This window comes from Ambystoma mexicanum, chromosome 9 (assembly GCF_040938575.1).
Source record: "Ambystoma mexicanum isolate Mex_15411 chromosome 9, UKY_AmexF1_1, whole genome shotgun sequence".
Taxonomy (NCBI): Eukaryota; Metazoa; Chordata; class Amphibia; order Caudata; family Ambystomatidae; genus Ambystoma; species Ambystoma mexicanum.
In genome coordinates, this window is record NC_090931.1 from 350,683,404 (window position 1) to 350,703,088 (window position 19,685).

A 19,685-nucleotide genomic window follows, 5' to 3' on the forward strand; every position below is an offset into this window, starting at 1 on the left:
AACCTTCTCTATGGCGAACACTGTGGCAGCTAAACTTTGTTCACACAGGAAATAGCCTCTCATTACTGGGTCCAAATTTCCACTATAGTATGCCAGGGGCTTGTACCCCAATGTGGTTCTCTGTGTGAGCACTGCCATCATAACGCTGCCATTCGTGTGTGAAAACAGGTCAAATTCCTCTGCATAATTGGGAATCCCTAGAACTGGTGCTGTGCAAATAGCTTTTTTGAGTTCAGCAAATCCTTCCTCCATGGTCTCAGATCATTCAATTTTTTCATTCATCACTTGAGCCTTCTTTAGGGTCTGAAGTAAAGGCTTAGTGTAAGAGCTATAGTCGAAGACCCATGCCCTAACATAGTTGCACAGGCCTAAAAAGCTCTGCATCTCTTTTATCGTGTGTGGCTTAGACGTGTTCAGTATGGCTTCAGCCCTTTCTGGGGTCACTCTTTTTCCGTCATGTGAGATCAGCTGGCCTATGTGCAGCACTTCTTGTTGACAATATTGTAGCTTTTCCTTGTCAACCTTATATCCTTTCTCAGCCAGTATAGTCAATAGCTGAACGAATCGTGCCTGCATTGCCCCTCTGTCGTGCTGCAGATTAAGATGTCATCCACGTATTGCAGGACAACGCTTTTCAATGCAATATTGCTTAGGTCCATCTGCAGGAAACTGTTAAAAATAGAAGGAGACTCACAGTACCCCTGGGGTAGCCTCATGCTCTTCAGACGCATCTGTCTGAATGTGAATGACGTCAGATCTTGTGAATCACGGTGCAATGGGATTGAGAAAAATTGATTTTTCAAGTCAATCATCGTGAAATATTTTGCCTCAACAGGTATATTACATAGAATTGTAGCCGGATTTGGGAGTAGAGGGAACTCGGCCTCAAAAATATCATTTATTGGGCATAAATCCAGAATTAGCCTCCAAGACCCTCCTTTATATTTTTCCACAGGATACACTGACGTACTACATGGGGACTCTGATGTCACTAAGATGCCTTGCTCCATCATGGCAGAAATTGTCTTAAAAATCCCTTCATCTGCCTCTCTGGACATGGCAAATGTCTCTGGACATGTCGGGCTCTTGGTAGAATTGCTCCTGGTTTCAATTTTATTTTCACTTCTCCGACCCCTTTCAATAGGCCTACGTCATAGGGTCCCGTGGTCCACACTGAGACAGGCACCTGGGCCATGTCATCATCAAAATATTCAGGACGGTTTCGTGCCAACATCATTCTCTGAGGCACTTCTCTTTTGATCATTCTCACCCAAAAGGTGAGACTCACTTCCAGCATTGTCTCTCCCATATCTGCTTGCTCTTCAAACCCATTGTCATCAGTGACGTCAGTCAATCGATATGCTTCTTCAATGGCGATTACTGCGCACCATTGTCGGCCTTCATCGTCATAACCATCTATCAAGGCCATTCTCCCTCGTACTGCAGCAGTGTGTATCATCAAGGGAAAAACATGTCCCTTTTCCTCGTGCATAGGTATTCTTGGCCTAAATAGAAATTCATCTGGGGTTCTCATGCGTTTGTCTGCAAGACCTGGCAGCCCTGCCATTAGCACACATATTCCGTACGCAAATATTTCTGGCTCTAATGGTATAGCCTTCAAGGCTGTGTGTCCTGTGTATGCCCTAATCATTTTGCCTATGTTTGAATAGTGCATTCCTGGAGTGGAACATACTATGCCTCCGTGAACGAGATTGTCATATTTAACTTCGTCATTAGATCTCGACCCAAAATGTTTACTGGGGTCTGTCGTGAATATAGTAAAGGCACTTTCATTTCACATTCTCCTATAGAGACTGGAAGTGTGTTTGTGAAGGGAACACGACTTGTAGCTCCTGTGAAACACTGAGTATTTATGGCCTCGCTAAGAAGGAATATTCTGCATTCCCTATAACGACATGCACCCCAGGTTCCCGGTGAGGGTCTGGTGTCACTGATAGGATAGAACACATCAGGGTTCCCAGTGAGCTGCTCTAATCCATATATAGCTTGGGACCACCGTGTGCAGCTGGATTTCCTCCATTGGAAGTGTTATTTCCCATTCCAGTGTTCATGGCCTGCCCTGAGCTCATCGTTTGTGACAATTGCAGCGGTGACTGTTCGGACTGCCCTTGTGGAAAACTCACTATATTCTGAGGTTGCAAACCACGTTGCACTCCTGGCGCTTGTTGTTGCACGGTGTGATTTTGTTCAATACCCTGCTGTAAAAATGCAGGTGGATTCGCTGTGCCTGCTCCTGTGCCTTGGCCGTTCTGCACCATGCCTTGGTTTCTGCATGTGCGCGCTTAATACCCTGTAATCCCACACAACCAACATACTGGAGGTGGGCGGATCATTTGCCCATTTAACATATCTTGATTGCCATTTTGCAATCTCCTTGATTATTCTGGATATCTCCCTGATTACTCTGCCATCCTCTTCCTCTAAATCCTCATCACCTTGGGTAAAACCCTGTATTGCCCTGATTATTCTGTTGGGGCTTATTGACCTGCTGCATGCTCGATTCAGCTGTGCTAGTTATCATGGATCCCTCAAGAGCATATTTTGACAATTTCTTCTGCACCAATTTTGCTTCCTCACCCTTCCTCACCCTTCCGTGCAGCTTCCTTTTTGCGATTCTTCTCTTGTAGTAGCCTTCAATAGTGTGTGATGGTCAGCTGTATTTCTGACCATGGCTTAGCCTCGATTCCTACCAATTTCTTGAGCTGTTTCTGTACTGGCTCTGGCAGCCCTTGGCACAATATATGGTAGAACACAGGTATAGATTTCCCCCAAGATTCATGAGTCTCGAGTACCCATGCGTCTTGAAAATTCTGTATGTAAATCAATGGATCCTCAGACTCTTTCATTTTACGCGTCATGATAGCTCCCATATCCGAAGTGTCTGGGTAAAGCACTCGTAGTGCCTTCCATACACTGCGGCTCTGTAATGGTTAAATGGAGCTCCGTCATGCACAGTATTAATTGTGGTCACACCGAGGTATCCTATCCTTGTCCACATATCATCTGCTCTCTCACCAAGTATGGCGATTAGGAGACCCTTGATAATCCCTATAGCTAACGTGTAATTTTTTCTAACTCGTGTACCCATGTTCCAGCTCCCGATGTCAGCATTGGAAGCTTGTTTTTCAAATGTTCTCAATCCATGTGTGGCCATGGAATATATTGTGGTCTCACCCCCCTTTCGCGAGTAATGGAAATTGGGATGAATAGCTCTCTCTCTCTTCTCTCATTGTTCTCCTGTCTATTGCAGGGGTCATTTTCCCGCATCGCTGGCTGCCTGGCAATGTCCTTAGCCTGTCCACATAGGGCAGTGATGACACCCCCCTCTGACCGTGAGATACTTCTTCGTGTCGGTCTGACTGTGTGGCTGACCCTGATGCCCTCGGTGCAGACTCGCTAGTGTCTGACCATCTTATCCCTTTCTCCCTTGGGAGTTGTCTTTCGCTCCTTCTCTCTTCCTCCTTTTCCTCATGCGCCTCCTTTTCTGAGTCGGACATTTTCTGTGCCCAACTCATGCCACACGAGTTGGGCACTTTCCAGGGATAGTTCTCTATTCCCACTACTTCGGGAAACATCCTCAGTGTCGTAAAGTTGAGTGCTCTCTAGGTGCTCATCTTCCCCCTCCCCTTGGGGTATTTGTTCTAACCCCATTTCATCATATATTCTATTGATCGTTTCTCCGATGCTTCTGGTGTCAAAGTCATCCTCAATATTTGCCCTAGACGTACCTGATACTGAATTGTGCGCAGGGAAGAATTCTTCGATGCCTTCCCAATCTACCACTGGATCAGGTTTTTAACCTCTCTCCCCAGATATTCAAGATCGCGTGCTCTCTGTCTTCGCTTATGTCATCGAATTCTCTGCGCTTCCTCGCCTCTTCTCTGACCCTATCTTCTTCCTTTTTCTTTTCATTTCTACGTTCATCTGCCCTTCGGATTTCCTCATCCCTTCGTCTCTTCATTCTCTTCTCTCATATTCTTTGCTCTTTCTCTGACCTTTGCTGCTGATGTCTGTCTTGATCATTGGCTGCTCTCTTTTTGCGATCAAGCTGTCTTTCTTGATATTCACAATGTAACTGTGCTCATCTCTATCTATCTTTCTTTCTTATTCTTTCATCTCTTACTTCTTTCTCTTTCTCTTTTCTTTGTACATCATCTAGCCTCTCTCTTTGCTTTGCATCATCAATGCCTTTGCCATCAAGTTTCAATAGAATTTGCCCTCCCATCCATTCATTTTTTGCGAATGCTATCTCATCAGTTCTATCTTCATTTCCTTTCCATCTTTTTTCCTCTCTCTCCTTATCGAGAGATGCACTTGTCTGTGTCTGGTCCCTTCTTTCATCATCACGTCTCTCCCTGTCCCTTGGGACTATGGAGGTGATATCCTTATCCTTTCCTTTCTCTTGATTTTCGTCACTACTTTGCGTAGGTGACTCATATGCCGGGTCGCTATGCCCTGTAGCTGCTTTAAGTTCTCTCAGCGGGTATAACCCCTCGTCTTTATTTTCTTCACTCCTCATTTCAGCTGGGGTGGGTGGCGCGGTAGGCGTCTCACCCCCCTCTGAACATACACTAAGTATGCAATCTATTGGTGGCTCCTCTTCCTTTCCCTGTTCATACTTTTTCCAAAGCTCTAGAATAGCTAGGCGTTTGTCTAACTTTTTGCCCGTGTATGTGGCATTCAAGTATGTCATCATGTGTTGCAAAACAGCTTTAGATAAGGACCCCCCCTGTGGCCATGGCATGAACATTTTATGGGCGGTCCCCTTAACCCACTCTGTACTATATTTCTTCAGCTTGGGTGCATGTTTCGGCAATTGTTTGCATTGGTGTTCCAATGGAGTTATGTCTTCCAAAGCTTAAATCTGTTCCCTTTCTCCTTATATAACACTTGTCAAAGCTTCACGTGACTTAAACAGTTCCAACAATATGAGCGAGCACCAAACACTGTAAGCTCCAATCCCGATTTTTTCACAAAATGTTATATCTTCTATTTTAATAAAAAAACATCAATTTGTATACTATATTATCTCAGCTATTCAATCGCGTAAAATTGAAGTCAATTTGTTGAAGAAAATGTTCAATTTATGACATCACAACAAACAACATGTAAGTCAGACGTTTAACAGACTAGACGAACACCAGCTGGCCACATGTATCTCTGCCTCTAAATTTCACCCCGACATGGAGTTTAAACGTATCCCTTTCACTGCGTCTTTAATCGCCGTGGTAGTCTGTTTGTTCCCCTTTGTTTGGGACTCTGGATACACGTTTCTTCTAGCCACTATATTAGTGTAGGAGTAAGGCGAATCCTCTCTCTTCTTGGGGGTCCTCCCCAGTAACCTCTCTCTTCTCGTGTGTCCTCACTGGTACCTTTCCTTTACTTACTTCTCAGTTACTCTTGAGTCATCATTCCCTTCCCCTTAGATATATACATTCTTCTCTACTTCTAGCTATATTTTGTTTTCCCACCTCCCTCCGTTACCTTTTCCTTTGACTTGTTCTAAAGCATGCACTTTTGCCAAAACACTCAGTTTTTTTCACTCACCATTCGCATGTTTCCTCTCTGGACCCTCGGGATCACCGTCTTCATTACCGCCTTCTTCGGCTTTTCTCCCGCTCAGCTGCCCGTAGGAATGGGAAGGGTTTACGTGGAAAAACACAGGTCCTTTCAGACCTTGTCCTGCAGGTTTATTTCTTACACTACCACTGTCTACGGGGAGCTTCACGGTCTACTTGGCCGAATGGCAAGGACTCTTGATATTGACAAAGACCTAGAGTTACTTTATTTCGACGGTCAATAGGTGTCTTATTCTAATTGATAATCGATAACCATAAATCTCTGCTACCAAGTGTACTCCGAGACCCTCAGCCGGCCCATAGAGCCGAGGTTTGCTCAGAAGTACTTTAAGACGAGATAGCTGCACTCTTGACATGGAAGGGGGTGCAGATTCATTTCTCCAACAACAATCAAAACGAACAACTCAATGGTTTGGCAAAGGGAATCTGTTTAATGACAAGTACAGAAAACGGGGAGTTAGGGATATCAACAGTGTTGCGATCGTCCTTCTTGCTTCAACTCCAACGAACTTCATACAAGTTGTAACACTTATACTTAAACATCATCATCATTGACGTGTAACACCCAAAAGTTAACATGCAATTCTATTGGTTAGGAAAAGGTAACTTTACTATAGGTACTATATCTGTATATGGTAACGGAATGAGGGGATTGGGTAAACACTGTCAGGTGGGCATCTAAGCCCTTCCTTCAAACATGACTACTGTAGATATCGCTAAAAGTACAACATCTCATTGGTTCTACTAACTAAAGGACCCTAGATTATATTATCCATTGTGATTGGGTTGGCACCAACCCCATGCACACTTTTCCACTTTGCTTAGCAGCACACAGAATGGTCGGCCAGGTGCGGGGTGCCCCTTAGTTACCCGGCCTTCCTCCGATTATGGTTAAAATCAATCATCACTTTAGTATCCATGTGTCAATTAGTTCACTGTGGTTGGCCTCGAGACTGCATCTTCTGTCTGGAAAAGTTCTGATATCTCTGCCTGGTCAGGTGCCAAGCGTAGGTGTGAACGCTCGCTTCTTCTTGCTCGCTGGTCACCTAATTCCTACACCGTGAATTTGTCTCTTTTCTCTCAATTTGTGTATTTGATTCTCATTTAACCCGCCACCTGCCTACGTCTTCTAATCTCGACCTTTCAGAGGCAGGATATTCTGTTCTTAGTTTCAATTAAATGTAGCTACTGTTCGCTTCTTCTATTGGTATGACCTTGGCTTTCCTGGCACGAGTTGCCTCTGCCAACTTTCGTTTCAGCCGTCTCTTCTCGTTTTGCTGAATATTAATCTTTCTCATTTGGCCTTTAGTAACCAGGGTTGATTCTGCTTGTTGTGCAAAGTAGAAATACACTTATAATACTGTGCTTCGTTTTGAGGTAGATTATGTATAATGGCGCTTGCCACACTATTCTTCTAATAAGCATAGCAAGCCGCACTGTTTTCTTAGCTTTCTTGCGGTTCAAAGCATATTTACAGGTGTAAACTGGTCGAATGTCTTCATCTTGCTTACAGCTTTAAACTTCTTTGCATTTCGACATCGTCCTTTCACTTTAGGTTCACAATAACCTTATTCATGGCATTTTGTCTTTTTGCATCATTCTCGCGTCATCAGTTTTTCTATCTGCAAGTCCGTCTGGGTTCTTGTGATGTCACCATTCGTCTTCCATTAAGACCTTTTTGGTTTCTTCCGGGACTGTACTTAGGCAATCTTCATTTCATTTCATTTTGTTGGTAGGGTTTTCTCAATGGATACCTTACTGTCCATGGTTTTCTGGTATTGGTACTTCCATAGGTACTGTTCTTCTGACAGGCACTGGATAGAGCCCTACGGCGGCTCTCTACTGGTTTATTTGCTCATCATACTTCACATATTTTGGCGTGAACGTTCCTGGTACTTCAAAATGGACGATTGGAGTGCAGGTTTTATTTGGGACCTCCTCTACACTGTTGAATGGAGCCCCATCAAAGAGAGGCCACATAACACCTCTCCCCAATAGTGCACAACAATCCTGTATGCCTGTTGATTAAGGAGAAGGTTCAAATGCAGTGAATATTTCCATATTAACATAGTGGAATTTCTTACACAGCTGGAATATAATATAATTCAAGCCTGCTACCCCTCATCCTTCAATGTAAGTTTGCAACCATCATTTATCTTAACTATGACTCTACTTACTTAAGTAGTCTCATTGTCTTCTGCTTAAAGCATGCCAGTCACAGTAGAAACATTACATAGTTAATGACTTATTTGCAATGGTGCTTTCTCTGTCCTTCCTTCCCCTCCACCAGAACTAAGACCATTGTGAAGCCACCTAAAAATCATCACGATCTTCAAGACTGCAGTTGTACTACAAGTGGATCTATCTGGTTAAGGTAATGATCGACCATTATTGGTGAAGCCAATCAGGTTGCTGAGAATGTGGGCATTATAGTACAAGTCTGCATTCATAGAAGCCTGTCCGCTGCACCTCGCTACACCCCTTCAGCATTTCCCACATATCCCTCCCGCTCCTCTTTTAGCACTCGCAAGGCTATGCATGCTAAAGGCTTTTGTTAGCCCAAAAAATGAAAAAGAAAACGTACTGTCCAACTCGCTGATGCTGCTCCTCCTTACACTTGTCTGTTTTATGTGTTATTAGCACTAAAAATGTACAGCAACAAGAAGAAGCAGTGGTGCCGAGAAGCTAATTTTAATTTCTCCTATTTTTGCTAACCAAAGACTTTAGCAACCAGGTCCAGACGTCATTTGGCTTTATGGGGTAAATAACTAGGGCTGCTGGGCGACCTTGCCATATTGTTGCTTGCGTTGAGGGACCCTTGATTGCTTGTGCCCTTAATCTACACGGCATGCCATAACTAGCAGGGTCAGCCCACCATCCAGGTTGTTGATCACTCAATGACGGTCTCTGATCCACAGACCATTGTGTAACCATGCACATTAGGACATTATGTTTCTGTCTACCGGATTGGTGCAGAGGAGGTCCCTGACCCACCTTGGTCCGGGGGTCCCCGCTGCCACATGTCCTAGGAGGGTGTCTCCTCAGACTTACAAAATGAACAGTTTCTTCTTGAAGTCACTCTGACGTCATAAAGAAATTATTTCTGCTGCCGCTCGGTCCCGTAATGGGAAAAATGTCTTCCTCCGACCAATGGATTAAAAAGGTTAGAAACTGTATTTTGTGCAAATGTGTGTGCGTGCATGTAAGTGTGTGTATGTATATAATGTAATGTGTGTGAAGGAGTGAGTGAATGATCTATGAGTGGCTTGGTGTACGTGTGAGTGTATGTTGAATGGTGTGTGAATGTCTGTGTGCTTGTGTTCAATCCTGGATTACTTACTGGTAATCTTCATTAATCCTAGCCCTACTCTTCCTCATCCCAGTACTTTTGTATGCTGCACCTTGTCTAATACACAAGTAATGAGAGGAGGTAGAGGGTTGTGGAGGTAATGCCTGGCTTAGTTACCTGTAATCTTCATTACTCCTAGTCTCATTCTTCCTCATCCCAGTACTTACCTATGAGGCAAGGTGGCCCATTGGTAAGTACTGGGACGAGGAAGAGGCACATGGAGGTCATTCTGGGGTGAGGAGCTGATTTATGGGATGGGGTAATGGGTGGTAGGGAGAGACGACCTCTGACTCTGAGTGGGGGATGGAGGCGTGAGGTTTCTGTACTAAATTGTAATGGTCATCCATGTACAGGCTAAGCAGCCATGATGTGTGTTATTAGTGGCTAGACTGGCATTTTGGTGAAGCCGTTTTCTTACTGTGGCAATCTATATTTTTCTGGGCATCTGTGATAAAAAAACATGATAAGTGTTATTGCTTTGACTGACATTTTGGTGCAGCAAGTCTAGGTATGTTTTAACGTGACATACAATGTTTTACTGGAATATGTGTATTACGTGTCTAGACTGGTGTAGATTGTGCAGTAAGTTGGAGATGTTTTCATTGTGGCATGGCATTTTTACTAGAAAAGCATTACATTAATCGAAGCATTAATGTTCCTTTGCTCTGTTGGTAACTTGGATTGTATTGGATTTTTCGACTGGTATTACCCTACAAAACAATTGCAAACTCTCTCACTTTTTAACCAACTCTTCTCAGAAATTGTGCTGTATAATGCATTAAAACACATATTTATATATTTCCCTTAGTGCAGTGTGCAGCGTGCTCCTGCAGCAGCATGATCAACATGTGTATTGCGCAAGCGTGGTAGTCTAGGCTGGCCCAGAGTGTGGCGCGACCCGTGATTTGTGGCCGACCTTGGGGGGGGGGGCTCTCAGCATGGCTTGCAGGGAGGCCCCAAATGTTGTGCTATGCCACTGATCCCCCTGCATACTCAACCATTGATGGTCTGACAGTACCTTTACACTGTCACCGGGGACAGATCCTGGCCCTGGCCTTGCCTCCATTTTGTATAGTTTGTCTGGCTTTTGCCTTACACATCAAAATCATATAACCTAGACAGCCATAACAAATGTGGCCCGATTCATGACAAATTGCTTTCTGACACTTTTCGGGGGAATATCGAATGCACAATTTTCAGGCTACAAGATATGCCCATTCCATCTGTTTCTACAGTAGGATTTTTTAAAAAGATGTTGCTAAACAGAATCTTTTTTTTTCTCACAAAGATTTTCTCTTTGATTTAAAAGACTAAAAATGGTGTTGCTGTTTAAAAAATACATATCTTTCAAGATTGAGTGAGGTGCTACGGCAGTAGTAACCATTGATATTTATATAGCGCTCATCCAATCCAATTCTTCTCTAAACGCTGGACTAATAGGTGTAATTATGCGTATCACTCATTTTATCATCTGGGAAGGATAAAAGGAGAGTCACATGTCACCAGTGGGTTTCTAGGTGGACATTCAGCCCTCAGCACTATCTTATACGTATGAGAGGAACCATGTCTGCAGACATAAAATGGCATATCCGTTCTTCAGCTGTAGCTAACAAGATGCATGCATCCGTAGAGTTGGGTTTCTATGGTAACATAATGCAGAAAAAATATGTAAATATATGTAGTGTCCAGCCAAGCAGACATGAACCTACTGTATTTGCAGCTAGGGAAAGTGGCTCGTTTGCTGTGCTTCAGAAATCTTCCATTCTGTGCCCAGACAAGGAGAGGAGGCGATGACCTTACAATGAACCTAAGGAGAAAATGCGCAATAGTCACAACAGATACCCTACAGTACCATATCTGCAGCTTATCGCCCAAGATGGCAGTCTTCTGGCAGGGGGTCTGTGCACGATAACAAAGAGAAAAATCACATATGGCTAAATGGCGATATGCTCGCAGGGGGCATAGTGCATCTGGCCGACAATTTCGGGGGTTATAGGGAAAAACAGGTCGAACACAGTGTCAGGATTTAGCCCTTTACTAGCACCTTGAAAGACAGTGAACACTGGGCAAACATCATCTTTGTAAGGGTATAAAGAAAGCCGCAATAACAGATTTTTAAAGGGAAGACAGGCAGATGGCTAGACATATCTCTCTATATATAAAAGGGACATGTGTGGATGGGTGTCTGTTCAAAATGCTCAGCATACTTTCTAAAATACTACAAACGTGACATTTGGCATGTGGGTAGATTCCACGGTGTATCCAATGTAAAAAGTATAAACTATACATTTTTCAAATGTTTATGGTCTGCAGTGCTTGGATATGTATGCCTGTTCAAAATGTTCAGCATACTTCCCAACATGCTACAAACCTGAAATGAGGCATGTGGGTAGTTTCCACTGTGTAGACAATGTACAAAGTATAAAATATAAGTGTTTCTATTTTTTTAAGCAGTCTACAATGCTTGGATATGTTTGTGTGTCTGTACAAAATGTTAGGCGTATTTCCCAACATACTAAAGACCTGAAATTTAGCATGTCGGTAGGTTCCATGCTGTAGACAATGGAGCAAGTATAAAATATACCATTTTCTGTTTATTCTTTTTTAAGCGGTCTGCAATGCTAACACCTGCCATGTGGCTCTTCTCGCCGTAGTTCTACGTTCATTGTTCCTAAAGTTCAGCAGTTCATGAAAAATTCAGCAGTTCATTGTTCCTGTACGTTGCACAATATCAACATTCTAGCTGCCATTAGCGACACTCACTTTTGAAGTCATGCAAGTGACACAATACAGTGCTTTTGTAGTAATGTGGGTGACAGGAAATGGTGCATGTCTCTTCAATAATGGCCACAATGACATAGTCCATCAATCGTGGCAGATCTCTCGTGACAATTATTTCCCATGGAAGTTGATGAATGTATGTGATCTCATCAGTACGAAGCTTACATGCTTCAGTCGTACACCAAGTGTATGGCTCTTCAAGCTTATATGCTTCAGCCCTACATGTAAGGCACTTATGTTAAGGTCGCTTCTGCCTCGGCTGTAAATCGGGACACCAATAATGTTGCTGCGCAATCTCAACGCTCCAACTCCAAGTAGCTGCCGATTTAAAGGATTCATACTCTTCTCATGGTCAGCTTTAGCTTGCTTGCTCCAGAGTTGGAAACAAAGACAATTTGTTCACATTAGCTCTTACAGGAAAGACTAGCAATATTGTCTAGAAAGAAATTGGTTTAGTTCACTAAGAAAACTTCAAACTAGGACTGAAGTAGGAATTACTGTGTGAAGCATGGGTACACGTGCTAGTAGAAATATATGGTAGAGCCAATACCAGCAGCCTCAGCTTTCCACCGGTGCACCCAAGTATGTCTTATAAATAAAAGCAGGGCACAGCTTAAATTGCTGGGGATTGTGTATGATAAAACCAGCACACAAAAGTGGGAAACCCCTGATGGCTGGTGTTGTCCGCCACTGTTTTATTGTGCTTCTCAATTCATTCTGACACCTTACTCGGTCACCAATATGCATACTACCTTCTTCCATCTCCTGCAGAAATCATGTCTCATCTCCTCTTTCTCTTTCTGCCCCTGCCTACTCCCCAAACTATTCTGTGCATTGACACAGACAATATGCAACTATCTTCATGATAAATCACAACACACCACATATGGTCTGTCTGACACGTTCTAGTTCACATATCAGGGTTTTACTTTGACCATCATGCCATATTCAATAAGATAGTTTATCACTCCCCAGTTTAATAGCAATCATACATATCCCTGAGGCAAGCTTTAGCATTATGAACCTATCTTCATGTTTTGCAAACATTTCTGTAGCACATAATAGAACTGTTATTTTGTTTGTCATTATGAGAGTATATAATTTCAGTGCCCAGATCAGCATATCGTCCTGGGGGGATAGCTCAGTGGCAACGTGCTCACCTTGAAAGCAAGACGACACGAAGCAACACAGGCTCCATCCCCGAGTCCGCGCTTAGAAACCTCTGGATATTTAAGCGCGTTATAAATACACAACTAAGACAAAAAACAATAAAGCAACTAAAAAAAGAACAATTCTTGTAACAGCGCTTCAATGCCCGCGGGCTGTGTGAGCACTTTAAAAATGCAAAATGAATAAATATATATTTAGGGAATTGTAAAGCTACCTTGGAGTTCAATCAGAGTATATAAGGCAGGCACCCTGCTCACTAGGATGTATTAGCATTTGAAGATCATTATTGTCCTCCTCTCAACCAATCAGAATGTTCATAGTACGGTCAATAACTACTGGTATTGAATTCATTCTGACTTTGAAAGCAGACAAGGAAACCACAATGCAATTTCCAGGCAAGGTTTCTTTCAACAAGGCACTTTCCTTCTGGGAGGACCTTTTTTGTCGCAATATCCTACTTGGCATAACAGAGACAAAGTTAAAACAAGGCAATATTCACTCACTTTCTTATAAAACATTGGGCCTCATTAGGACCCTGGCGGAGAGGGTATTACGCCAGCGTAGTGCATGGCGTACCTCTCCGCCATACTACGAGTTCCCGTAGCGCCATGGAGGTTTTCTCCGCCTGGTTTTACCAGCCGGAGAAAACCATGGCGCTACGGGACCTCGTTGTTAATTACGCCACCGTATTTTACGGTGGCGTAATTAACTCCTTCCCCACTCCCATTATACCCTATGGGGCGAAAATGGGAATGGGGAAGGGCAGAATGGGGATTGGGGATTTACCGCTCCGCCGAGGTCGGAATGGGGCGGTAAATCCGCCAACCCCCATGGCGCTATCGGCGGCTTTCCGCCATGCTTCGCGGTGCATTTAGCACCGCGAAGTCCGCCTGGGTCGTAATGAGGCCCATTTACTTTTACGTGATGTCTAATGCATGCTCATGTTAAACCCACCCTTGTTTAACTAAGTTTGCATTTAACATACATAAATTATGAAGGCAACCTATTTATTTAAGCACTACAAAATAAAACTTAATTTAATTTACTGAGTGAGTTTGTCTATTTATTGTAGTCACTATTAAAGTAACGTTTTTACTTTACCACCAAAACCCCAAAACAAGTATTGATGTCACTGATAATGACCCGTGCCCAATTTATGTCCTAAGCCGAAATTCATTATCCTGTGTTAATGACCCCTGCCTCGATATACAAGGCTATATTAATGCCCACAGCACCTTCGAGCCTTCAGGAAATGTTTGTGGTAAATGTTGGTTTTGCAAATGTCCCTCGTCATGCTATAATGCTATAGAATAAGCTGCAATACCCTGATTACTAGTGCAATCCGTCCATTAGGGTGCCTTTCATGTGAGGAAGCGACATCCGCTTTGGAGTGCCCTGTATATACACACTGGGCCTCATTACGACCCAGGCGTTAAGGGTTAACGCCGTCGTTAACCCTTAACGCCTATTCTGATTTTAACGGCTGCTTTTAGCAGCCGTTAAAATCCATGACGCTAACCTGCCATGATGCTAATTACGCCACCGTAATTTACGGTGGCGTAATTAGCGCCTTCCCCACTCCCATTATGCCCTATTGGGCAAAAATGGGAATAGGGAAGGGAAAATGGGAAATGGGGATTTACCGCCCCACTCACCTTGGAATGGGGCGGTAAATCCGCCATCTACCATGGTGTAAACGTAGTTTACACCATGGTGGTAAAGTTGGCGCAATTAGCGCCTGGGTTGTAATGACCCCCATTGATTGATGGAAGCAAAAGGAATAAGAGCAGTGAAGACATAGGATTTCCATACCACCCCATGAACCTGTCCCGCAAAACATACGTGATAAATTCACTCCCATGCCTGATGTCTAGTGGTGGCTAGTCCATAATCAGAGACCCGCCACTGCCCGTCCCTCGGATTATGTAGGAAGCCTAGGGCAGACTCTGTGATGTTTGAGTTCTCTGCAGACTCCTGTGCTGGCTGGTGTGCTGGGAAAACTGTGTTTACCTTTGTATTAAGTACCCATGCCAGTGCATGCCTACTGGTCGATACAAAGCAGGGGGTGTTTTTCTTCCCTAGGCTGCCAGCTGAGATTTTGTGTTGGGCACTGGCTGCTACTAAATGTGTTATGGGCTAATGCCAGCATATATTGGAATACACAGCATGGAATTATCTCCTCAAAGTGGCAATAGGTCATTGACAGGCAGAGTAGTAAAACTAAACTGGTGGGGACAGTCATCAAATCGGGTGACATAAACTACTATGTGATATAAAATACTGTATTTCAAACCAACGTAGTAATAAAGTCAATGTAGTAACAAAATCAAGCGACGCTCTTTGTGGTACGGAACGCAGATTTTCCGTATTTGGAGGAAAAGTCTCTTGACTGGTTAGATTTTTTGGGGCACGGAGTACTCCAAACACGACGAAGAAGGTATTACCCATTGGTGACAGATGTGCCCAGACAGAGAGTTAGGCCTGATGATGGACGACAAGTCTGAAATGCACCGGCCTTCGACTGCCCTTCCACTTTAAAGAAAGCATGGCTTCTTATTAAAGGAATATCACCAGGAACACAAACGAGCTATGCTTGATTTCTTTACTACATTGACTTAATTGCCAGGTTTATTTGAAATGCAGTTGTTTATACTACATAGGGTGTTCCCAGGTCTGATGATTGTCGTCATCCGTTTAGTTTCAATTGTTTATTTCCTGGAATAAGTGCATTTGAGGTCTCTCCTAGACACCATATACTGAATCATCTACTTATAATGTGTTTCTTTAAGCACACTGGTGCCCGCCCACTTCACCAACCTTGGCAGGCACAGGAACCATGTGTGCTATTGCTGACTTTATTGTGCACAGGGAACACGTGTGTGCTTATAACAGCAACACTGGATTTATTGATCATAGCTCACGTATGTTCTTAGAGTGGCAGAACCTATTAGACACAGCCAACATGAACATGCTCTCACAGTCGCCACACTTGACACGGTTAACATGTGTGTTCTTACAGTGGCAATAACAGTATTATTAGGCACCGCCAAGATCAATGTGTTCCTACATTGGCCAGTCTGGCATTTATTGCCAAAGCCAGCTTGAAAATATCTTTGTAGTCCTTGACTCCCAATACGCTTGTAGGCCTTTGGTCCCTTCTTGTAAACCACCTCTGGCATGGCTTATGCCAGCCGTTCAGTCCCAGCCGTTCAGACACATAGTACATCACTTCGAGGTGCACGGCGTGCATTTAAGTAATCGCAAGTCTCGCAGTATTAGGCTTTGACGTGCAGATAGCGCATTTAAGCATCCACACTTCTTCTCTGTTCTCAGTGCTCTTTCTTCTCTTCATATTGCCTTCGATGAATCTCTCTTGCAGGTGAAGAAGCAATAGTATGCACATCTTATCGTGAGCCTTGCCCCTCCGCCTAGTTGCTTGCTTCATATTGATCATCAATTGCAGGAACCCTCCCTCGCCCGACCCTTCCTCTTCATCTACTCCTGCTGCTACTGATTTTCTTTCATGCCCTCCATTGAAGATTGGAACGGTCTGTCCCTCCTTTACTTCTTTTTCGTCTTGCGTCCCCGCTGGCAACCGCTCTGTGTCACGTTCTACCTCTCCGCTATCTCGCTTTTCTTTATTTTCAGAGTCATGTGCAAAGGCATTCCTAGTGCCCACCCAACTGCTGCTCCTTCTGATCCACTCCCGCCAGCTCTCATCCCAACTGTCTCTCCATTTATACTTTCAGATCTAACTGTTCTTTGTAAACTTACTCTTTCCTCTAGTATCTCTTTCTACGGTCTTGAAAAATGAACATGTTATTGCAATATCAAAGAAATCCTCTCTTGACCGTGTTATTGCTTCTAACTTCTGTTCTGTACCCCTTTCTTCACTTCTCTCTAAAAGTCTGGAACGGGTAGTTTATACTCCGCGTTCATCCTTTCTTGATACTCATTTTCTTTATCCTAGACTTCAGTCAAGATTTCAACCTTTTTACTCTGCTGAAACTGCTCTGTGTTATGTTTCCAATTCTCTTCTCTCTGCTCGCCATGCTCAGCAGTCACGGTTTCTTGATCTATTAGCTCTTTCAACTGGATTTTACAGGGTTACACTATACTACTGTCTACTCTTTCTTTTCAAGGACTATGACTCTCACTCTTTCTTCTCCTTTTCTACTTTCTCTGAGCCGCGTCTTTTTAGTTTATCCTTTTGACTCTCTGCTATCCAAACCTGCATGCTCCCACATTCACTTCATCTTAATCCCTCTAAAATGGAAATTCTCTACCCCTCTTCATTTGCTTCATCTCCGTCAATCTGTTTCCTCTGTCTTAACTTCCTTTGTTTACTTCTGCCTGTAACCTGGCTGTGATCTTCGATGCTTCATTTCCATTTTCTCTTGATATAACATTAATTGCAACTTCGGCTGACATTTTTTAAAAAGTATTTAAAAAATGTTGCCTTTTCTCACATTTCAAGCTACTAAATGTTTTATTGATTTTATTTTCTCACGTCTTGATTACTGTGCTGCTTTGCCTGCAAATGCTCTTGCCTGGCTTGCCCTGATTATTGATCTTTTATTCGCCTTTAGTTTTTTCTCACCAGCAGGATCTTCGATATCTTCTTCCCTCACCTCTTTGTTTTGACTTCCATTTCCTAACTGTATGATCTTTCATTTTATTTTCATTGCATTCAAATGTGTTCATGGTTGGCCCCTTCCTAACGTTCTTCTTTTATTTCTCTATATTCCCCACTTCTGTGTCTCAGTTTCTCCTCTCTGTACCTTGATCTCCCTGTGCCCGATCTTGTTTTCGTGTCTTTACATTACATGCCCCTAAACATTAAGATTCTATGTTCTTCCACATATATACAGCTTCTTCTCTTGCTGTTTTTCATGCTCTACTTAAAGAACATCTTCTTGCATTTTCCTCCTCCCCTCTTCGCTTTCATCTTTAAATGTGTAAATCTGGTTGTGTTGTCCATTTTACCCTAGGTTGTACTGTTTTACTTGTACAGCACTTTGGCGAAAGTGCAATTATGAAAGTAGTCAATTTATCGTGGCCTGGTAGTAGAGGTTCATAATTGTGAGACTAAGGTCTGGTTCCCCACAGGATGGCACAAAAAGCCACTCTAGAGACAAGCCTTGGCACTCTGCAGCGAGTAGGCTGATGAAGGTGCATTAAAGCATATTAACATATCAAAGCATATTGCACTGCCACATAAGAGAGCTGAGTACACGTTTGCCTTAAGAACGGTGGCTCATGGCTCATAAGCAAATACAATCCATGACACCTGATCTTATTTATACTTTGCATCCTGGTATAATAAAACAATTATTGTCGTGATGCCACATGCTGTGTGTTTCATTTTATCTTTTTTGCACCATTCTTTGTTTTCTTTATTATAAAGTAACCACATTCCCATTGACCAGAACTGTGCAGTATCAAATGCGTCTTGCTTACCTCATCTCACACCAGGTTTCATGCTTCATTTGTGTGCAGAGCCTAGTGTGTATCTGCCTTTTCTATGTACAGGCCCCACTGCCTTTCAGGACCAGATCTGAAAAAAACAAATACCATCAATATTTTATTTTAAAATATCTATTTCCTTATTATCCAAACAGCAAACCTGAAGGTTGGTGGCTGGAAGGTTTTGAATCAATCATAATCTATAAGACATGACCAAGCCTGATTTGCATTTTTGATGGTGTGGTTCTATGCTTTTGTACCGCAGTGAATCACCAGCAGAGTAGTTCCAAAGTGCAATATCCTTGTCTGAGGCATGTGGTGCCCCTCCATGGGGTCACTAGACCTCGTTCTGCCATGACGATGATTTATATATATATATATAGCATCTACGCTGTTTACATAGAACATATGTACATACAATATGACCCAGCGGACGTTGGTACACATTTATCGACCTCAGAAGGACGAGATTCGAACCCACGACCTGCAGATCACACGCAGGTCACAGCAGCAAGCACTCAACCCGCTGAGCCATCTTACCATCAAAGCATACAATTAACAAGAGTGGAGTAAAAGGGAGGCTTAGCAGGAAGGGAGTTTTCAGATATGAAGAGGAAGCTAAGCAGGGCTAAATGATTGGCCCTCATTACAAGTCAGGCGTTAAGGGTTTAACGGCGCCGTCGGCGCCGTTAACCCTTAACGCCTGATTCACACTTTAACGCCTGCTTTTTGCAGGCGTTAAAGTCCAAGGCGCTAAGCGACCTTGGTGCTAATTACGGCACCGTAATTTACGGTGCCGTAATTAGCGCCTTCCCCATCCCCATTATGCCCTATGGGGCAAAAATGGGAATGGGGAAGGGCAAATGGTGAATGGGGATTTACTGCCCCGGCAACCTTGAAATGGGGCGGTAAATCCGCCATCCGCCATGGTGGAATTCGGCATGGACCATGGTGCTAATAGCACCATGGTCCAACGCCAGGGTTGTAATGAGGGCCATTGTATTAGTGTCAGTGCATGTACATCCATTATATAAGGACTATCTTCTAGAGAGACACAACACAGAAGAGAATGTGTTGAGCTAAAATACGCACTGAGATTCCCAGAGATGTTCAGAGTAGTCTGGGCATGTTAGAGGCTTGGGAGCATGCTCAATTAATAATGCTAGAAAAGTGGAATTAAAATACCTATCATGTCTATTTCTGGTCCTGAATGTAATTTCCTGAATGATCTTTTTGGGGCGGCAACCCCAATTTAGACGGTGGCCTGAACTAATTGTAGTATGTGTGAGAGGTGAGTGTTGTTGGTAATAAAATCCAAG